We start from the raw sequence: 18,856 nt of genomic DNA on the forward strand, positions 1-18,856 counted from the left end.
ACCTTTAAGCAGGGGTCCAGGGGGAGGAGAGTTAATCCAGCTTCAAGGGCTAGGTTCTTATTGATGAAGTTGCCCTCAGCACCAGAGTCGATGAGGGCGGATATGGATCGGGACCAGGAACCAAAAGAGAGAGTGACCAGGAATTCAGTTCTAGCTGGGGTTTGAGAGTCAGAGACAGTGCCCTTCAGTGTCCCCATGATCACTGAAGGGCTCTCTCTTTTGGCCTGAGGGGGCAGACTGCCACTTGGTGATCTTTACTGCCACAGTAAAAACATTCTCCTCTTGTCCGACGCTCCTCTTTTTCCTTTGGTGTTAAACGCGTCCTACCAAGCTGCATCGGTTCCTCAGGGGTTAATGAGTGAGCAGGAATATCGGCAGAAGAAAAAACAGAAGGGGGCGTGACCGAACGTGTCGTGGGTCTCGGGAAGGCCAGCTGGGACTTGTAGTTTCGAGAGCCGCGGCGCTCGCGGAGGCGGTTATCAATCCGAATGGAAAGTGTAATCAAAGACTCAAGGGAGTCCGGTTTATCATAATGTAATAGTTCATCTTTGATCGAATCTGTTAATCCGTTATAGAACACTTCCTGTAGGGCTCGCATGTCCCAACCTGCTTCCGTGGCTAAGATGCGGAAGTCAACGGAGTACTCCGCCACAGAGCGTCTCTCCTGTCGGAGACTGAGCAGTTTCCTGGAGGAGTCGTGGTACTTTTCTGGAGTTTCAAACACTTGTTTGAAATGCCCCAAAAAGGCTTGAAAAGATAATGGAGCGGAGCTGCGATTAGCCAGGAAGGCTTCTGCCCATTCCAGAGCCCGACCTCGCAATAAACCAACGACGAAGGCGATCTTTGCTTCATCCGAGGAATACATGGCGGACTGTTGCGAGAAGACTAGAGTGCATTGCAGGAGAAAACCACGACAGTGATCGGTGGTTCCGGAAAATGGATCCGGGTTAGGAATACGTGCTTCATGTACGGGCGAGGGACTCACAGGAGGCGGCTGAGGAGGAGGAGCAGCAGCTGAAGCCGAAGGTAAGTGCGTCGCGTCAGCGATGGTCTGAAGCAGAGATTGGAGCTGTGCTAGTTGCTGCGAGATGGTCTGTTGATTGTTAGACAGAGCGTCGATCATCTGTCCTTGTCGGTCCAGGGTGGAGGCATGGGTAGACAGAGTCTGGTTAATGGGGTCTGAGCCTGCTGGGTCCATAATGGTCAGTCCGTTCTGTTAGAGTTTACGAGGCTGGACCCAGAAGCAGGACAGAACAGAGATGGTTGGTGGAAAAGAGTTTTTAATCAGTCCCAGTGGTGGTGGCTTAGGTGGCTGGATCCTGGACGGCAGATGAGACCAAAGGTGTGGAGGATGCTGGAGGCAATGTCGCTGAGAGCAGACGGACTGACATCGGCTGGAAGGTGAGGAGTCCATAAATAGGCTGAAGGTTGATGAGGAGACTGGAAACAGGTGAGGCGATTATTCCCCGGTAGGAGTGGGAGGAGCTCAATCCTAACAGAGGCGCGGAGGGAAAGAGAGCGCCGCCCCAGCCCAGCCAGGAAAGTAGCCCCCCCGCCGCACCGGAAGAGCCCAACGCAGGGCCTTTGCACAGAGGGAGGCCCACAGCCCCAGACGAGCACCCCACCACCACCCAGGAGTTCCGGGCATCCCCCCGCCCCGACCCCAGGTACGAGCCAGGACCCCCCAAGGGAGACCCGCTCCGCACTCCAGGCAGCCACCCACCCAGCCCACGGTTGGTCCAGGTAGGAGCAAGGCAGGGGCCCGCCGCCCCCGCCCAGGAGGGGGGAACCCCGGGGAAAAAAGGGCGGCCCACAAGGGGTGTTATAAATATGGCCCGACCAGGCTCGGCCATGTTGGAAGTTTGGCGGGGCCCAGGGGCAAGGACCACCCACCCCCCAGGGACACGAACACCCCCGGCTCAGGTGTAATATGAACCCCCCCACCGTGCGGAGAGAGCACCGCCGGGCCCAGGGAGCCGGCACCCAAGGGACACGGCCGCCATCGCCAAGGGGCCTGCACCCCCCACCAGGGAAGGGGTAGGGGACAGATGGACCCAGGTCCCACCTTCCTTGTAAAATGTGTGTGCGTGTATGGGTGTTTGAGAGGGTGTTTGTGTGCATGTGTGTGTGTTTATGTTTGAATGTATATATTGAAGGGGGAGGGGTGTGTGTACTAAGGGGGGTGCAGTTAAAATTGGCGAGTAGGGCACTAAGGGGACATCTCCTGATTACTCACAGTGATGTCCCCTCACCCTACACACCAAGGGGCCCTAAATGTCTAAGGTGCGGTTAAAATTGGCGGGTAGCCTAAATATATTAGGCTAATACCTTTTTTTTACGTTTCTTTCTTCCATAACCTGAAACAAAAGTGATGCTTTTACATGTAATAACAGATCGACATGCAAGAGATGCAGCTTTATTACACCTTTTTATCATAAAAACCATGGGACAAAAACAGTACACCACAAGCTACAACCAGGTCTGCATAATCAATAAGAATTTAAGCTAAATTGAAACAAAAAAAAAAAGGTTAAGTAGTCAGTGTAGGTCTACAGTTAGGGGAAGGAGGGAGACAGAGGCTCCAGCAAATAGTATAAATCACCTGTGAAGGCAGCATACCCATCACAGGGAGACCAAGTTTTGTGTTTAGTCTTGTCTTTGTAGTCTTTGGCCACGTTCACATTGCAGGCTGAAACGACCCAATTCCGATTTTTTTGCCCCTATGCGACCTGTATCAGATCTTTTCGTGACAGTCTGAATGACACAGATCTTTTCAAATGCGACCCAGGCCACTTGTGTATGTGGTCTTGAATCCGATACGTATCCGATCTTTTCAAATGCCACCTCCGTCTGAACGGCCAGGCCACATTTATCTGACTCGTACGTCATTGATACGCTACAAACGTCATCATTCTGCGTTGAAGTAGGCGGAAACGAGAACATAAACATCAACCATGGCGGACGATGCTGCTGAGACCAGTCAGTGGAAGGGAAGCGAGGTCACCGATTTGATTAAAATTTGGGGTGACAGCTCTATTCAGGCCAAACTCAAGGGCTCTTATCGCAACCGGACGGTTTTTGAAAAGATTTCCAGCGAAATGCCTGAGCGTGGTGTTGAACCTTTCAGGGATGACTTTTTTTTCCCCTTCCTTTCCGACCGTGGTCAGAAGCGCGGGGGACTGAAGGCGGATCCTCCTTCGGGGTTCACTTCCCCGTTCGGACCCTCAGATTCTCCAGAGCGAGTTAATAAAGAGTCAATAGCAGTTCTGCTGGGGGAACCCTCTTTTATTATTGTTCTCCTTCCTCCCTAACACACAACATGAATGCCCCCCCCCCCCCCCACTGCCCCTCTCACTGCCCCCCAGAGAGGAGAGAGCACGTGCAGCGCAGTAGTGCACTGCACGCGCTCTCTCCTCTCTCTTACACATGCGCGCGGCCCCAGCACATTCACATCCCCATTCCACAACAGTGGGTACAGACGATCCTGGCTCCAATGCCCTCTTAAAATGAGAAAATTGTAATTGTGCTGGCTCCTTTGTGAAAATAAATGTAATTACGCAAAAAGAGCTCTGCTGTTGACAACACTGTTGTTGATATCCATTTTTAACGTTAGCTACTTTCGCAAACAACGAGTGACGTTGTTCACCGTTGAGTCTACTCTGCGCATGCGGGTCACTTCTGGGTCATTTCACGGTCACACAGGAGATCACTAAAGTTCGCATTTAATTGGAAATGTGAATGGCCTTGCAAAAAAATCGGACTTTTTCAAAAAATCGGAATTGACCATAAAGCCCTGCAGTGTGAACGTCGCCATTGTTAAATGTTAGTTAACCCCCCTTGTTTCTCAGCTAGTCTGATCAACTACTACATATTTTCCCCCTGTTGTGTCTTTGGGTAGGTCAGTTTGTTTATGTTGCTTGGTCTGTTCAGTTGGTTAAGTTAAAATCAAGTCTGTTGCCCGAGTTAATAATGTTTCTGTTGACCTCTTTTAAGGGCCCAGTTTGTAATTCTTTTTGGGAGAAAAATTAAACATTCCTTTTTTGATAAACTTCTGTTGTCCTCTTTGGCCGCTCAATCCCTCACATCGCCCAACAGCCTAAAAGATTATGGGACAGTTCTTCTTCTTGACAGTTTAATCTACGTTTATAGCGGAGTACCCTCTGGACAGAAAAGTGTAGCAGGATTTATAAGATGCAGAAAAGAGAGAGGAAAAAATGGCAGAGAATTTGGGAGATAAACATGGCAGCTGGATTTAAAACTCAGCACAGTGGCAGGGATGCTTCCAGCATCAGCAGCAGGACTGAGCAAGAAACAACTCCAGGTTAACAAACAGGTCAGTCATTTTTGCCTGTAAGCATGGCTGACTTTAGAGAAATATAGTAAGTGAAAACTCACAACATGATTTTTCTTTTTTTTTTTTGTGAGGAAATGAATGTGTGACCATTGAGTATTATAGAAAAAAGTCAGCTTCACTGACAGAAAATTAGTTTGAAACTGCAGCTGATTTGTGAAATATTTCTGTATATGATGACTTTATTAGAGCTGTGCCATTGACTGTACAAAAAAACTCTGATGTAAAAAAAACAGCTTACTTTTGGCTCCAAAGAAATGAAGTAAATTCAGTCGCCATTCTTCCATTATAAAAACTCTGCCATCTGAAGCCAAACAACATTAGTAAGCAGTGATTGGTTCAAGTGGTCTAAATCAACGTTTCTATGGAAACTACTGTAACCAAACAAGAGTGTTGAAAGTCCACACCCCTTCTACTGAAAGCAGACTCAACAGTACTGTATCTGGCAATAAAACCTTATGAATGTTCAAAGTGGGGGCACAACGTGCTTTAATTAAGGGTTCTGATTGGCCAGTTAATAACTTGAATAGCTTTTAATAATGAAATAATATCTTTAAAAAATATGATTAGCAAGAACATGTTGAAAAAAAGATAGCAGAGCAAGAATGGTTTTTCTCACAAACAGAATGAGTAATTGCTTGTTATTTCTCTTTACAAGTCTATGGGATTTTGTCTTCTTGGAACCAGCGGGTACTTCCTGTTTGGACCGTGCTAAGGTGGGGGGCTCAGTCCAGTTCCCTTATACCAGGGGTGCTCCGACTTTTTCGGCATGGGAGCTACTTATGAAATGACCACGTCAAAGTGATCTACCCATTTTATTTATTGAGAAATATATTAAGGATTCTTACAACTTATGTTAATGTATGTTGCATAACCACATATGTTGCACAACACAATTATGTACATTTTTTACTATTACCCGAGTTCAGTCTGATGACTTGCACTGAATTGAATCAGCCAGGGATGCATAGTCCTGACAGTAGCTGCTGCTGACAGCCAGCCTCAAGCCTGCTACCAAATGCTCATCAGTCATAGTGGAGCAGTACTAGGACTTAATTATCTACATGTGGGAAAAGGCTGACTCACAAAAATAAGTGGAGCCGAAAAATGCAGTCAAGGAGGTAGCACATTTCCTCATGTTGGGGTACTTTTCCCCTGCTAGCAAGTTCCAGTATTGCCCATGAGCTCTGGACTTCAGCTAAATGTCGGCTTGTAGTATGAATATTTCATCTTCCACTCCAGAAGAGTTCAGGTGAACTAGAGTTGCAATTTGTGATGAGTGAATCAACCTCCACATCTTCCCGAAAAGGAAAACACATGAATGTAGCAACTGCCTCAAGCAAAGAAAAGTCTTGAAAGTGTTTGTCAAACTCTGACAGACAGTTGTCAATCTGCTCTGTGTAGCCTGCACTGTCAAGCTGCACACAGACCTTCCCTTGCATCTCTAGCTCTGACGCCAGGTTCTGGAAGTTTGCCAAATCATGGCGCTGCAGCTTTGAAGACAGATGTTGTAGTTTGTGTTTGAAAGAATTGACTGAGCTGATCATATTGATCACTGTTTTGTCTTTTCCTTGCAGATCTAGATTGAGGTCGTTCAATCTGTTTGTCAAATCTGTTAAAAATTGCATGTCTAACAGCTACTCACAGTCATTCAGTTGCTTGTATTCTGCATGCCCAGTTGCACGGAAAAACTCCTTAATCTCCGGGCAGAGCTCTCGAAATATTTGCAAGAATTTTCCTTGGCTAAGCCGCCTCACATCAGTGTGTAGCAACAAGTCAGAGAGGTCGCAGACAGCCTGGTCCAGATGTGCACAGAATAAAAGTCTTTGAAGAGATCGAGCTTAAATAGCACAGGAGATCTTCGTTGCAACATCCATGCTCTCTTTCATGTTGAGCATTTTAGCACATACCACTTGTTGGTGGATAATGCAATGGTAATTCGGAAAGTCTGGGAAAGCATCGTCCTGCCTACTGGCAATGAATCCATTTAAGTGGCCAATCATTGCAGGTGCGCCATCTGTGGTGACAGACACAAATTTGTACACTGGGAGCTGGGTTTTTTCAATGAAGTTTTTGAATTTTGAACTTCTTTTGAACTTTTGAAATATGTCCTCTCCTCACGTCTTCTGGGGCAGTACTGTTAACAGTTCCTCTTTTGCAGTCATATCACTAAACACCATATGAATGAAAACACAATCTTTTTTTTCTTACTTGAACTAGCTTCCTAACTCATTTTTATACCTTGTCTTACTGTAAGTTTAAGAGGAAAAAACCGAAAGCAAAAAATTTGGAGGTACCTAACGACTAGCTTGTTAGCTTTGCAGCGCTTAGGGGCGTTGTTTGAGTTACCTAATTTTATGTTAAAAAAATATCAGCTGTCATCTGACTGGTTGTCCTGTATATCAATCAAGTGACGGGATGGATAATAGGCTGATGTTTTTAATTACATGTTTTTATTTATAATTATATATCATTTTTTTTTATTCAAAACAAATCAACTTTATTTGTATAGCGTCAATTCATGACAATTTCACCCGAAGGCGCCTAGCAGACAAGCCAAATACATAACAGCCTAGCTAAAGAAACAGACTGGATCGAATCTTTATTTAGTTGTTGTTGTTTTGTTTTTTTTCTTAAACTTGTCCTGTCCAACAGCTGGGCAGACAGATGAGAGCTGAAGGCCTCTTGTGTTGGACATATTTTACTTTAACAACAGGGGTTATGAATCTTCTGACAAACCAGAGGTATGTCTGAATAAACCCCTTTTGTAATCTAGGCCAAACTTTATTCATTTTAATCAAAATCTTTTGTGTTGAACCAGACGGAAAAGGAAAGGTGGGAAGAAGAGAGAGGGATGTTAGAGAGGGGGGTATGGGAGGGTGATTATAGAAGGGGGGGGTAAAACCATGAAGCAGCATAAAGCAACAAGTTTCTGGATGTTTATCATTACAGTCAGCTTCAGATGTAATACAAATCTAGAAGGGGCGGGGCCTTTCCACACACACACTCAAATGTTATAAACATACCTGTTGGCTCCAAAAATGTCCACATGCTAACATGTACACAAAACAAATACTGTTCCCACATGCATGCTTATGCATTCAAACCAACTAGTGTGAAACATTTCCTTCAATCACACAAAATATTTGTGCAAAGGTGAGCTAACACCTGTGCTCAAGTGAGTGTTTATGTTCTTCTAAAATGGATGATGAAATGTAAAAAGAAGGAAGGAGAGTGCCCAGTCATCCCCACACCAAGACCTCCTCCGCCGCAGCAGCTCCGGCAGCCAGAACCCCCCAACGCCACATGGCAGCAGGTGGAGAACAAGCGCTCCCCAGGCGATCACATCTGCCACCTTGGCCAGGGCTAGCAGGACCGCCGCGGGGCCCCCAGAGCGAGAGAGCAGGGAGGCATTGGGGGACAGAGAGTGCAGCTCCAGCCCAACCAGGATCGAATCTTATTGTCATGCGATCTACCAATAGTACCTTGGAGATCGACTGGTAGATCGCGATGGACGAATTGAGCACCCCTGTCTTATACAGTCAATGAGCTGTGCAGGTGAAAAAAGAAATAAATCTAGGATCTATTACAAACTTACTGATATGTTTAATTCATTTTACATTTATAACTTCAGGCAACTCCTAAATAACACATGCTCTTTTACATAACATTACTCTTTTACTGTTTCTCAACATGAATCAGATGATTCTGACTATATATGTGTGTATGCACCGATATGCAACACATTACCACCAACGTAAATTGTTGCTTAATGGCGCTCTCTCTGTGAAAGAATCTGGTGATTCACGTTGATTACATAAACACTGGTGCTAAAAATTTAGTGTAAAAGGGCAGTGGTGCACAACCACGGACCGGTTTCATGTCAAGCCTGTACGAGGTTATTTTTTTTTGGCATCCAGTTTCTCTTAACTTTTGAGTGTAAAGTTTATCCTCTTCTGTTAAATATTTGCAGCTGGTTGGAATTTTATTTTTTGTTGCGTCATACTAATAAAAAGTCCCTAAAACTGGTATTTTCTAAATATAACAATACATCTGAATCCACCATTTGAACAACTTTATTAGCAGCGGCTCTTAACATTAAAAAGCCAGTTGCTGAATTGTATGCATTATTATTGTACTGTGTAGGAACAACTGTTGTAATAAATCCATATTTTGAGTAAAGACTCCTGTTTTTTGTCTCATAAATACAGATTTCTTTTTTCTTTGAAGTCAAAGGCTCTTCCTGTTTCTTCACAGGCTCTCTTCAGCTAAGAAACTTTTCAAGTACTCTTGCTTTTTGTTAACTTTGTGGGTCTGAATTTAGTGGTGGGGGAAGGCGCTTTGAGAAAGTAGCAGATGGATTTTTGACAAGCGACCGTGCGACTTGACATGCGTCAAAAAAGAGTTGGATGTGGTGGGGAGAATAGGTTTCCAAAATAAAACTTCCTTCAAAAACAGATTATAAATAAAATGGAAATAATGTGGGTTATATATATTTTTTTTTTTTTTTTGTGGCAGGAACATCTAGCCTTGCAATAGCCCAAAGTCCCAAGAGCAATTTTTGTGAAGGGAAAGATGCAAATACAGGAAAATCAAATTTTGATAATATGGAACCACCAAAAATGATTACCAAATGAAGAGTTGCAGGTTTTTTTTTGAAACAGCACCCAGAAAAGAAACTAAGGATTGTTGTTTGCAAAACCTCAAACTGAATAATCTCTATGAGCTTCAACTTTGCATAAAAACAAAAAAAACAACAACACAAGGAAAACTTGATATTAAACATCTACACATTTGCTTGGGGGTCAAATTCTAGGCTTGACAGCCATTGTCCTCAGGCAACACATTTAACCAAACATTTCTTTGACTATAGTACCTTTGTTGGTCACTTTGGAAAAACACATCTGCTTAATATATAAATTACAAAAAATGCACTACATGTTCACTACAAGTGGGTCACTGTAAAACTCTGCAGCGTGTAATGGGGACAAAAAACAGATCAATTTTGACTCCTACTTCAGTGTAGTTTGAGTCATTCAAAGCTGCATTTTTGAGTTTCTTAATGTTGCTGTTGGCAGTATATAATCAAAACAGCACTTCCATGGAAAAATTTCAGGGCAGGAGCATTATTCTGCGGGCACTATTTAAATATTTAAAAAAAAAATTGTTCTTTTTTATGCAAAGGGTAATATATTGTCATATACATAGACATCATTTACTATAAAAGGCAAAAGAATAGCTTGGTACAGGCCCTTTAACTTAATAAAAAAGGTTCAGATTTATGGTTTACCCTGTTTTACCACCCTTTCATGTAATTGTACCCAATTATATTTGGCATCTGAAAATCTGGCTTTTCAATTTGGAAAGTAGTGGCCCTGGTTTACACCGTTGTAAGGAAAATTAAGAAGTGAGGGAACATCAGGACAGTTCTTCACATTAAAACTCCAACTCGAAATGCATGTGTGCACCAGTGACGTGCCTGACTGCCTCCCCTATCTGACTGGGAGGCAGGGGAGGCTGCAAAGTATAGCGTAAAAATACATGAATGAAACAAAATTCATATAATTATTTAAAATGTAAAATAAAAATCAAATGAATTTTTAGACATGTCTTTTCTATGATTACTTTTTTCTGTTTGGCATTTCAGTGTTTCTTTGGTTAAAAAAAAAAAAAGTAGCGAATTTATGAATTTCCTGTTCAAATACACGAGAAACCGGCAGAGGAGGAACAGAGAGCCTGTGCTGGAGCAAGGACATATTTGTTCATTGGCCATTACCTCCATTGACAGGAAAATACTCATTAAGCTAAAGGAAAATTAGGAAGACTTTTACAACAGATCATAGAGCTTTTTGTGGAGAAGGATCGCATGGACTTAAAAAGTAAGGCCAAACATGGTTTTTATTTTTTGTTTTTGAAAATAACATGGGAGTAAGTGAAAATAAATGTAAGTATTTGAAAACTAATTTTAGGCCTAAAAGAATTATTTTTATGAATTTTCCCCTTATTTCAGCCATTATTTATTCTTCACTAACGTCTGGTATTGTCCCTTCACTTATCAAAAATGCAGCTGTGAAACCAATTCTAAAAAAAACCTGGTTCAGATCCCACCATCCTTAGCAACTTTCGAACTATCTTCAATTTGCCCTTTATTTCAAAAATACTCGATAAAATAGTAGCCTCTCATCTCCACCAGCCTCTGGAACACAATAGTCTTTTTGAAATCTTTCAATCTGGTTTCCGTCCCACCCGCAACACTGAAAATGCTCTTCTGAAAATAACTAACGACTTTTCTCCATTCTTATTTCTCAGGCCGTACACAGTTCATTCAGCTAAAATCCTTCAATTTTCATTCATCATATCTTTCTTCCAGTGTTCCCCAAGACTCTGTTCTTGGTCCTTGTGACGGAGCGCCAATAGATGCAGCCACCTGCGCACACACAAACACACACAAGCATACCCACGCAGTTCATTCCATGCATTTTATATAAATAAAGATTACTTACTAAAGATTACTTACTCCTTGGAAGAGATTTGGATTTGGAGACTGATCATCTTGCCCTCACCTGGATACATTCAATGAAGGACCACAACAATCGACTGACCCGTTGGTATCTCGCACTTCAACCATACAAATTTACCATCAGACATTGGCCCAGAAGGACCAACGTGGTGGCTGACTATCTCTCACGGTTGCCATACAGTGTCAACCTGGAAGAGGAGGAGGGTGATGTGATGGAGCACCTATAGATGCAGCCACCTGCGCACACACACACACACACACACACACAAGCATACCCACGCAGTTCATTCCACGCATTTTAACCTCTCACCGCATTTTCAGACTCTGTGTCACGAGGCGGGCGCTCCTTGGGTGGGTTGTGTTGAGGGTGCACACTCAATGCGCTTTACCGGGAGCCGTTAAGAACCGCGAATTTCAAACGAAGGCGTCGCCTATTCAGCTGGTAAGACGCGACCGGGAGCAGTGGACGGAAATGACGTGATCACACAAATGTGGGGGGAAAAAAATTATTCATGTAAATATTATTTATTATTGTTTGTAGTATTTGGGATGGAGGGATTTATTCCTAAATGGTTTGGAATTATTCTGTGTTTTTTATTTTATTTTCTTTGTACATGGTTGGCAGAAATGGCCAGAATTACAAGAAAAAACCTAATCAGAGGAATATTGAGAAGTCAGCCTAATGGGAGGGGCTTACAGTATATAAGAGGGAGAGGTTAGTTGTCGCAGGAGGGCAATGAAGGAAGACAGGAATGTGCTCCTCTCCTGTGTAATGCTGTTGAACATATGTAAAATAATTTCACTGAGGATTATTGCATTTGGGGAATTGTGGAGAAAAATAAACCAGTTGCAAGTGGCACACGACTGCCTGGATCTGTGAAACACCCAGCCTCATCACAGTCATCTCTTATTTATCACTTACCTCCTTCCATTTGGTAACATCTTCCGTAAATTCAATATCAACTTTCATTGTTGTGCTGATGACACCCAGCTCTAACCCAATTCCTCTCTCCCACCCTCCTCCCTCACCTCCTGTTTGATCAAATTAAAAACTGGTTCACTCAAACCTTCCTTAAACTTAATAGTGATAAAACAGAACTATTACTTGTTGCCTCTAAATCCACCTTTTCAAAAGTTCCAAACTTCACGCTCTCCATTGACTCTGCTTCAGTTTCCCCCTCCCCTCAGGTAAAGAGCCTGGGTGTCATTCTTGATAGTTCTCTCTCCTTTGAACCCCACATTAACAAAATTACTCGATCTGCCTATTTTCAGCTGCGCAATATAAATCGTCTTCGCCCCTCCCTCACTATCCACTTCACTTCCATTTCAGTTCATAAATAAGTTATTTCACGCCTTGATTACTGTAATTCTCTTCTCTTTGGTTTACCCCAAAAAGCTCTCAATAAACTCCAACTGGTCCAAAATTCAGGTCCTTGCATTGTTTCCAGAACTCCACCGTTTCATCACATCACCCCCGTCCTTCAGCAACTCCACTGTCTCCCAATCAAATTCAGAATACAATTTAAACTTCTTCCTTTAACCTAATAGCTCTCCATATTCTGGCTCCACCTTGTTTATCCGATCTTCTCTATATCTACACTCCCTTCCGCTCTCTCCGGTCTTCCTCATCCCTGCAGCTCTCTGTACCCCCCATCCGACTGGTCACCATGGGGAGCAAAGCCTTCAGTCACTCGGCCCCTCAACTATGGAACTCTCCCCCTCTGGACCTCCGTATCATTGACTCACTACCTATCTTTAAATCCAGACTCAAAACTCACCTATTTAAATCTGTCTTTCTTCTATGATTGCCTATCCATCCCTTGGCTGATTTTATTGTGCTTTTATTGTGTTGATTTTATTTATTCATTGTAATTTCTGTAGTGTACAGTGTCCTTGAGTGGCAAGAAAGGCACTTTAAATAAAATGCATTAATGTTATCAAATGTTGTCTGTGAAAATAATAATAACACTGGTTAAAGCACCAGAATTTGAAGTCAGAAAAATACCAGAAATAGTTACTGAGGGTCAAAATGTGTGCTGAACACATCTACTTTAATTTGTTTACAGTATATGAATAATTTATACACAAGAAGAGTGTTCTATCCATGTCTATAAAATAAATGTTCTCTGTAGGAAAAATATGTTCTTGTGTGTATCTTATATGCTGTATGCTTATATGCTGGAAAAGGATGATTCGCTGTGGCGACCCCTGATGGGAAAAGCAGAAAGAGAAGAAGATTTACCTCTACGATGTGCCCTTTTATGTTTACTTTATTCATGGCTCATGCCTTAAAAAGTTTTGTCCAACCCAGATGTTTAGTTTAGACACTTTATATTGATTTGCAAACGTTGAATCTGTTTTTCTACTCAGAAACTTGAAACTATTGTTCACTTTAAAAAATGTTTTATAAAACAAGTTTCTTTGGCAAATTCAGTTTAAAAAATTTGATTTTTGAAAAAATATTTGAAGGCGTAGAAGTCAGCCACAGCTGTTCTCATTTTTTGTTTTATTTTGCTGCACTAAAATGTATTTTTCTTGTTTGTAACTATTCAGTTAAAGGTCAATAAAAAAAGTAAGAGAAACACAAGTAATAAAATCCTGTTTTTCAGAGAATAACTGAAAATATTCATCGTGGTATATGTTGATCTTATTTTACATTTGAAACTCTGCTTTACCGACACCAAACCCGGAAAGCCAGCTACACTGACAATAATTTGATTTTAGGTCGCGAAAAGGTTCAGAATTTCTTTGTTTCTGAAATCTATTTGGAAATGAAGCTTCACAAAATTCTCCACATCTTTCATCTTCACGCTAGGCTCCGATAAACAGACAACTTTGGTGTTTTTCCTCGTTAATCTATGACTTTTTTTCGTAAATGTACGAGATTTTTTCTCATAAATTTACGACTTAAGATCTCGTAGTTTAACAGTGATTTTCTCGTAAATGTATGATTTAAAAGTTGAAATAAAAAAACAAACAAATTGTTTGCAAACTGGCCCTAAAACTCTGTCATAAAAAGGCACCGCCAAAGACGTCACTTAAAAAGGAGTGGACTTCATTTAAAAGTAAATGTAAGTCAATATTAACAATTTTGGTGCTTATTTTTCTTATACTACAGTTTAAATATGAGAAGAAAAATGTTAAAATTATATTTTAATCAACAAACTTTGGGTTTTCAGAACACTGAACACTGAACAACTAGAGCGAGGAGTGAAAGAAGCCATCTTTGTCAAGAAGGACAAACCTTCTCTTAATAAGACTGGTAGTCTCAGGTTTATTCTTCCATCCATCTACTGCAGTGTTCCGAAACCCAAACGCATATGCCAACTTTGATTTTTTCCCGCTTTTTTATTTTCTGATTCAGAAGGAAGTTTTGTTTTGGAAAACTACCGGATTCTGTTCACCACATCCGCCTGTCTTGCTGCGTCGCATGAATGAAGGAGCAGCTTGCTTGGAGCACTAGCTAAGTTATAAGCCCAAAGCTAAAAGTTAACAAAAGCCAAACAAAAAGACGTGTTTGGAAACTTTCTTTTGGGAGAAAAGAGCCAGTGAGGAAACTGATGAAGAGCCTTCAACTTCAAAGAAACATAAAGCTGCTATTTACAGACAAAACCAGGAGTATGGATTTATGGAGACAGTTGTTTCCATGTACCAAGTGGCGACTGACTCAAATGTTTCACATAACCTTACAATAATAAAGATGTAGACATGATGGATTCATTCTTCTAATATATTTAGAAGGTACTACTTTAACAACGGTTGTGTTGTTTATTTTGGGTTATCTATCTGTCACACCTTAAAAGTTGGACACGGCTAAAGTTAGCGTCCGGTTATTAGCCTCCACACTCACATTAAGGGAAAATGTTTAAACCAGCCTCAAAACTTGTTCGCCTTTATTACTTCTCCTACACTTGCCTGTGGATCCTGCCTCTGGCTCGTCGTGCTTCTGTGCCTGGCCGTGTACCTTGTCTCTACTACTGCTCCTGCACTTGGCTGTTGATCCTGCGTCAGTCGTCCCCCTGACTCCATCTGGATGAAGCTCATCTGTTGGACTTTATATGTGTAGTTGTAGGGTTAGATAAGTTAAATCTTCTACATGAGTTCTGGCATCGCCTGTCCATCCTGGGGGAGAATCCCTCCTTCATATGGACACCCCTGAGGTTTCTTCATTTTTTCCGGAATCCGTTTTTTTTTAGGAGTTTTTCCTTAACGCGTATTAGACAAATTAACGTTTTAGATTAGTTAGTTCAGTTTAGAATCTTTCTATTGAATTGTGTGTATTCATGATCCTTTTGATTTTCTGTTTTACCCTACATTTATATGCACAAAGCCCATCGAGACAACTGTTGGGCTATACAAATAAAATTGAAGTGAATTGAATTACAGAGAATGAAGATTCAATCAATAAAGTTGCCAACATGCTGAAGAAGTTCCTGAAAGGAGGAAACTTGTAAAAGGGTCATTTAGGAATTTTTATTCCTACAGAAAGGCTGAATTAAACAGGAATTTTCAGCTTGGAAATGCAACCCTCATAGACTGAAAAATGTCAAACATTTGTTCAATGGGGAGGTGTTCCTTTCATCTAGTTTTCTTGGTGATGTCGGCAGTTGTCCTGGTAGTTTTCTTATTGTGTGGGTGTGGCGAACAGTTTCATGTGTTTTATGTTAAGTGACATGAAATACTGTCAAAAGTTTTCAATTGTACTGAATTGATTTGAAGTATGAGTTAGATATTAATTACATGCAAATATGCCACCAATCCTTGGCTACTTAAGAATATATGAACCTGAAAATTTAGACATAATTTTATTTCTGGACCTTAACTTCAAGAATTTTTTCTGACTGCACCTCTTTAAACTAAAAACTCCTGAAACATGCCCTTTAATAATTGCAGTTTGTGTCCGGCCGGATTTATATGATAATATTCAAATAAAACTGTGAATAAAAAGCCTGGAGGAAAAGTTACAAGATTTGCACCTCTTTGATATTTTACATGCATTTAAATACGCATTTAATAAAGCACGTTTAGCGCATCCCTGAATGTGTCACATGCCTGATGTGTTCATAGCTTCAAATGCAACCATCCCTTGTCACAGTGTTAGGTCATGTTGAATGATTTCATGTTTTCTGCTATTATTATTATCACTTTTAAGGGTTTTTAAAACTCATTTGTTTTAATAGTCAAAAAACGAGACTTTTGGGAGCTGTAGAAAAGTCCATGCCTTTGGTTAAGTATTATGTCATCCACCACACAGAATCCTCTGGACATTTACTGTAGGTTTTTTTCATATTTGGGTCCCTATTTACCAAATAAGTATGTAGCAAAAACTGGGACCATAAGTCTTCTTGAGAAATTTACAAAGCAAGTCAAAAGAAGAGCTGTAGGTCAAATTGTCCCTACAGACTTTCACAGGGACGTGTTATAGCTGCAGAAACTGTATCCTCCTGCCAACCCAATAGAAAGCAGCAGAACACTGCATTTAGAAGAGATGATCAAAGTTATTCATTTTAGTTGTCAGTCAATTTAATGTAGTTGCTTCTAAGTGTGTGTGTGTTCATTTGTCATATTGATCTTCCTTGGGGGAGAACCGTATTGTTATAATGTGTCTGATCGGTGGCAGGTTTGGTATTTTTTAAAGCCACTCTCAGGAACAACAACAGAGTAAAAGGGTAAGATAGATACATGATCTACAAATTGGCTGTCACCTGCTTTATTTCCCCAAGGCAGTCCACTTCCTCTGCTCCTGTTCAATTAATGGATTTCCAGAGTTCTGTTCTACTGGTCCTGTCTTCATCACAGCGGCATAGCTGGCCCCACATTTTTCACTGCAAAGACTGACAGAAGCTGACAAATTGGCCAGAGCCTGATCAATGTCTGCAGTAGCTTTTCGTCCGTGCCCAAGTGTGGGAAGGCAAATCCAGAAGAAGAAAAATGTATTCAACTCTGCCTATATTTCCAAAACACTCATTGGTACTAATTTAACCACATCATGGAGTGTTGGGGGGGGGGGCAGAATTAAATAAATGTAGATTTGTAGTACAAAAAGTCTGAAGCAAGATTTGCAAGATTTGCACCGATTTCACATTTCACACCAAATGTTTTCCAAGTGTAGGTGGTAGATAGTAAACAGTAGAAAACTTGTTTAGCACATTATTGAACATGTGTCACATGCACGGTTTGTCCTAGCTTCACAGGTAGCATATATTTAGAAATGAGTGCAGTAGAGCCTTTTAGAGCAAGTACACCTGCTGAATTTTACTTCCATAATACAGCTTTACCAGCTGCTTCTCAACCCACACAACCATCCAAAACCACGCAGTTCATGCCAAGTGGATCAGAGAATGAAAATGGGACTAAAATGCTTTAAAAGCTACAAAGTGGATGTAAAGCAATTAAATTAAAAGCCACCCTCCCTTCAAAGCAACAGAGGGAAAGATGGAAAGGAAAGAGGGATTCGTTTAATTTTTTCTAATAAAACTTCAGCAACAGGAATGCGTGAAAGGTTGCTGAATCACTACATGAAATAGTAGAATTGCTTTTTTCTTGCACATTTGATGTACTCACAGTGTTCCTTACCTCTATTTCACCTCCAACAACCTCCATTTTTTTTATCTTTTCCACCTCTCTCCTCACCTTCAGTCCATTTTCCATTGCAATTGTTACTCATCTCCTCTATCATCTTCCCATATTTTCTATCTACTTATTCATTTCAGTTGATCGGTGTCCACTGCTTTAACATTTTATCATTGGTGTTTTTTTTGCTGGTCCAATTTTTCCAAGTCAAATATAATTAAAAATGTTTTGTTTTTTCCCCCCAGAGATTCTGGTTTAATATTTGTATTGAACATAATGGTTCTTACAGTCTTGATTTCATTCAATGAAGACCCCAAAAATATATTAAAGTAATATCTGGATCCAAAAATAAAAAACATTGATGCTGGTACAATTAATATAGGAAAATTGCTACTAAAGATTTAAAGATACAGCTGCTTGTAGGCTAGCTGTGGGAACGTTTATGACTTAATGACATTTGCTGTTATTAGGAAAAAATCCCTGGGGAAGATGGAGGATTAAAAAAAAAAAAAAAACAGGGTGTCCATTCACTTTCCTTTCCGGTTTCTGTCCTGATAACTCACCACAAAAAAAGTGAATGGGCAAAATGTATTTTTCAATGTAAGCCTTTTTGCATTGTGTATTACCTGAAATGTTAGTTTAACATGCCCAGAGAGCGATCGCAACACAGAACCCCCGGGATCCAGCGTTTGTGCATGAATATCAAAAGAAAAAAACACAGACAGACAAATGTGTGAAACATACATACCATTCTCCTCTTTGGGGGATTTCATCAGGGGGAAGTTAAAAGTTGTACTCGAGGTGAGGAAGGAATCAGGCGGAGCGGGTGAAGTGCACACAGCTCGTGAGGTTCGTCTCTGAGCTGACAGACGCCACAAGACGAGCCCCCTCCCCCGACCCGCGACACGCCCTCAACCCACTTCCACAGCGAAGCCACGACTGACTGGAAACAGCGGTTCCCACGCATATAAACCTTACGGAAACATCGCATCTGATTTTTAACCGAATATTTACAATCAATACTCCTAGTGTTGAACAGGGAATAAAAAAAATGCCAATATGCACTGCAAAAACCCCACCACACTCATAAACCATTAAAGAAAATACTAAATAGATAAAACAGACATTTTCACATCCTTCCATTTTACAATGTGAACTTGGGGGAAAAAAGTGTTTGTTTTACGAACAGCAGGTGACACATTGTACTTTACTTCTAATTCTACGGAGCCCTGGACATGACATTCAAAAATTTAAAATGGTATATTGTGGCTATAAGTTACTCTCTAAATTAACTTATTTGATGCTTAGCAAGAGGAGATGGTAACATCCAAAGTCTACCAGCCAAATTAGATTTCTACTAGCCAAACATTTCTCTGGGAAAAAAAAGAGATGTATGTATTTGAAAGCAAATC

The 18,856-nt window shown here is 41.2% G+C and overlaps 1 protein-coding gene across 1 annotated transcript in view; it reads right to left on the reverse strand.

Moving 5' to 3' along the window:
* Nucleotides 1–18,327, reverse strand: part of LOC101163302 (somatostatin receptor type 5) — a 63,259-nt gene extending 44,932 nt beyond the window's left edge. The window contains exon 1 of the mRNA XM_004066117.4: nt 18,193–18,327. The gene's annotated coding sequence lies outside the window, so the exon portion shown is untranslated. The remainder of the gene's footprint in view (nt 1–18,192) is intronic.
* Nucleotides 18,328–18,856: the final 529 nt, after the last annotated feature.

This window comes from Oryzias latipes, chromosome 1 (genome assembly GCF_002234675.1).
Source record: "Oryzias latipes chromosome 1, ASM223467v1".
In the NCBI taxonomy this organism is placed as follows: domain Eukaryota; kingdom Metazoa; phylum Chordata; class Actinopteri; order Beloniformes; family Adrianichthyidae; genus Oryzias; species Oryzias latipes.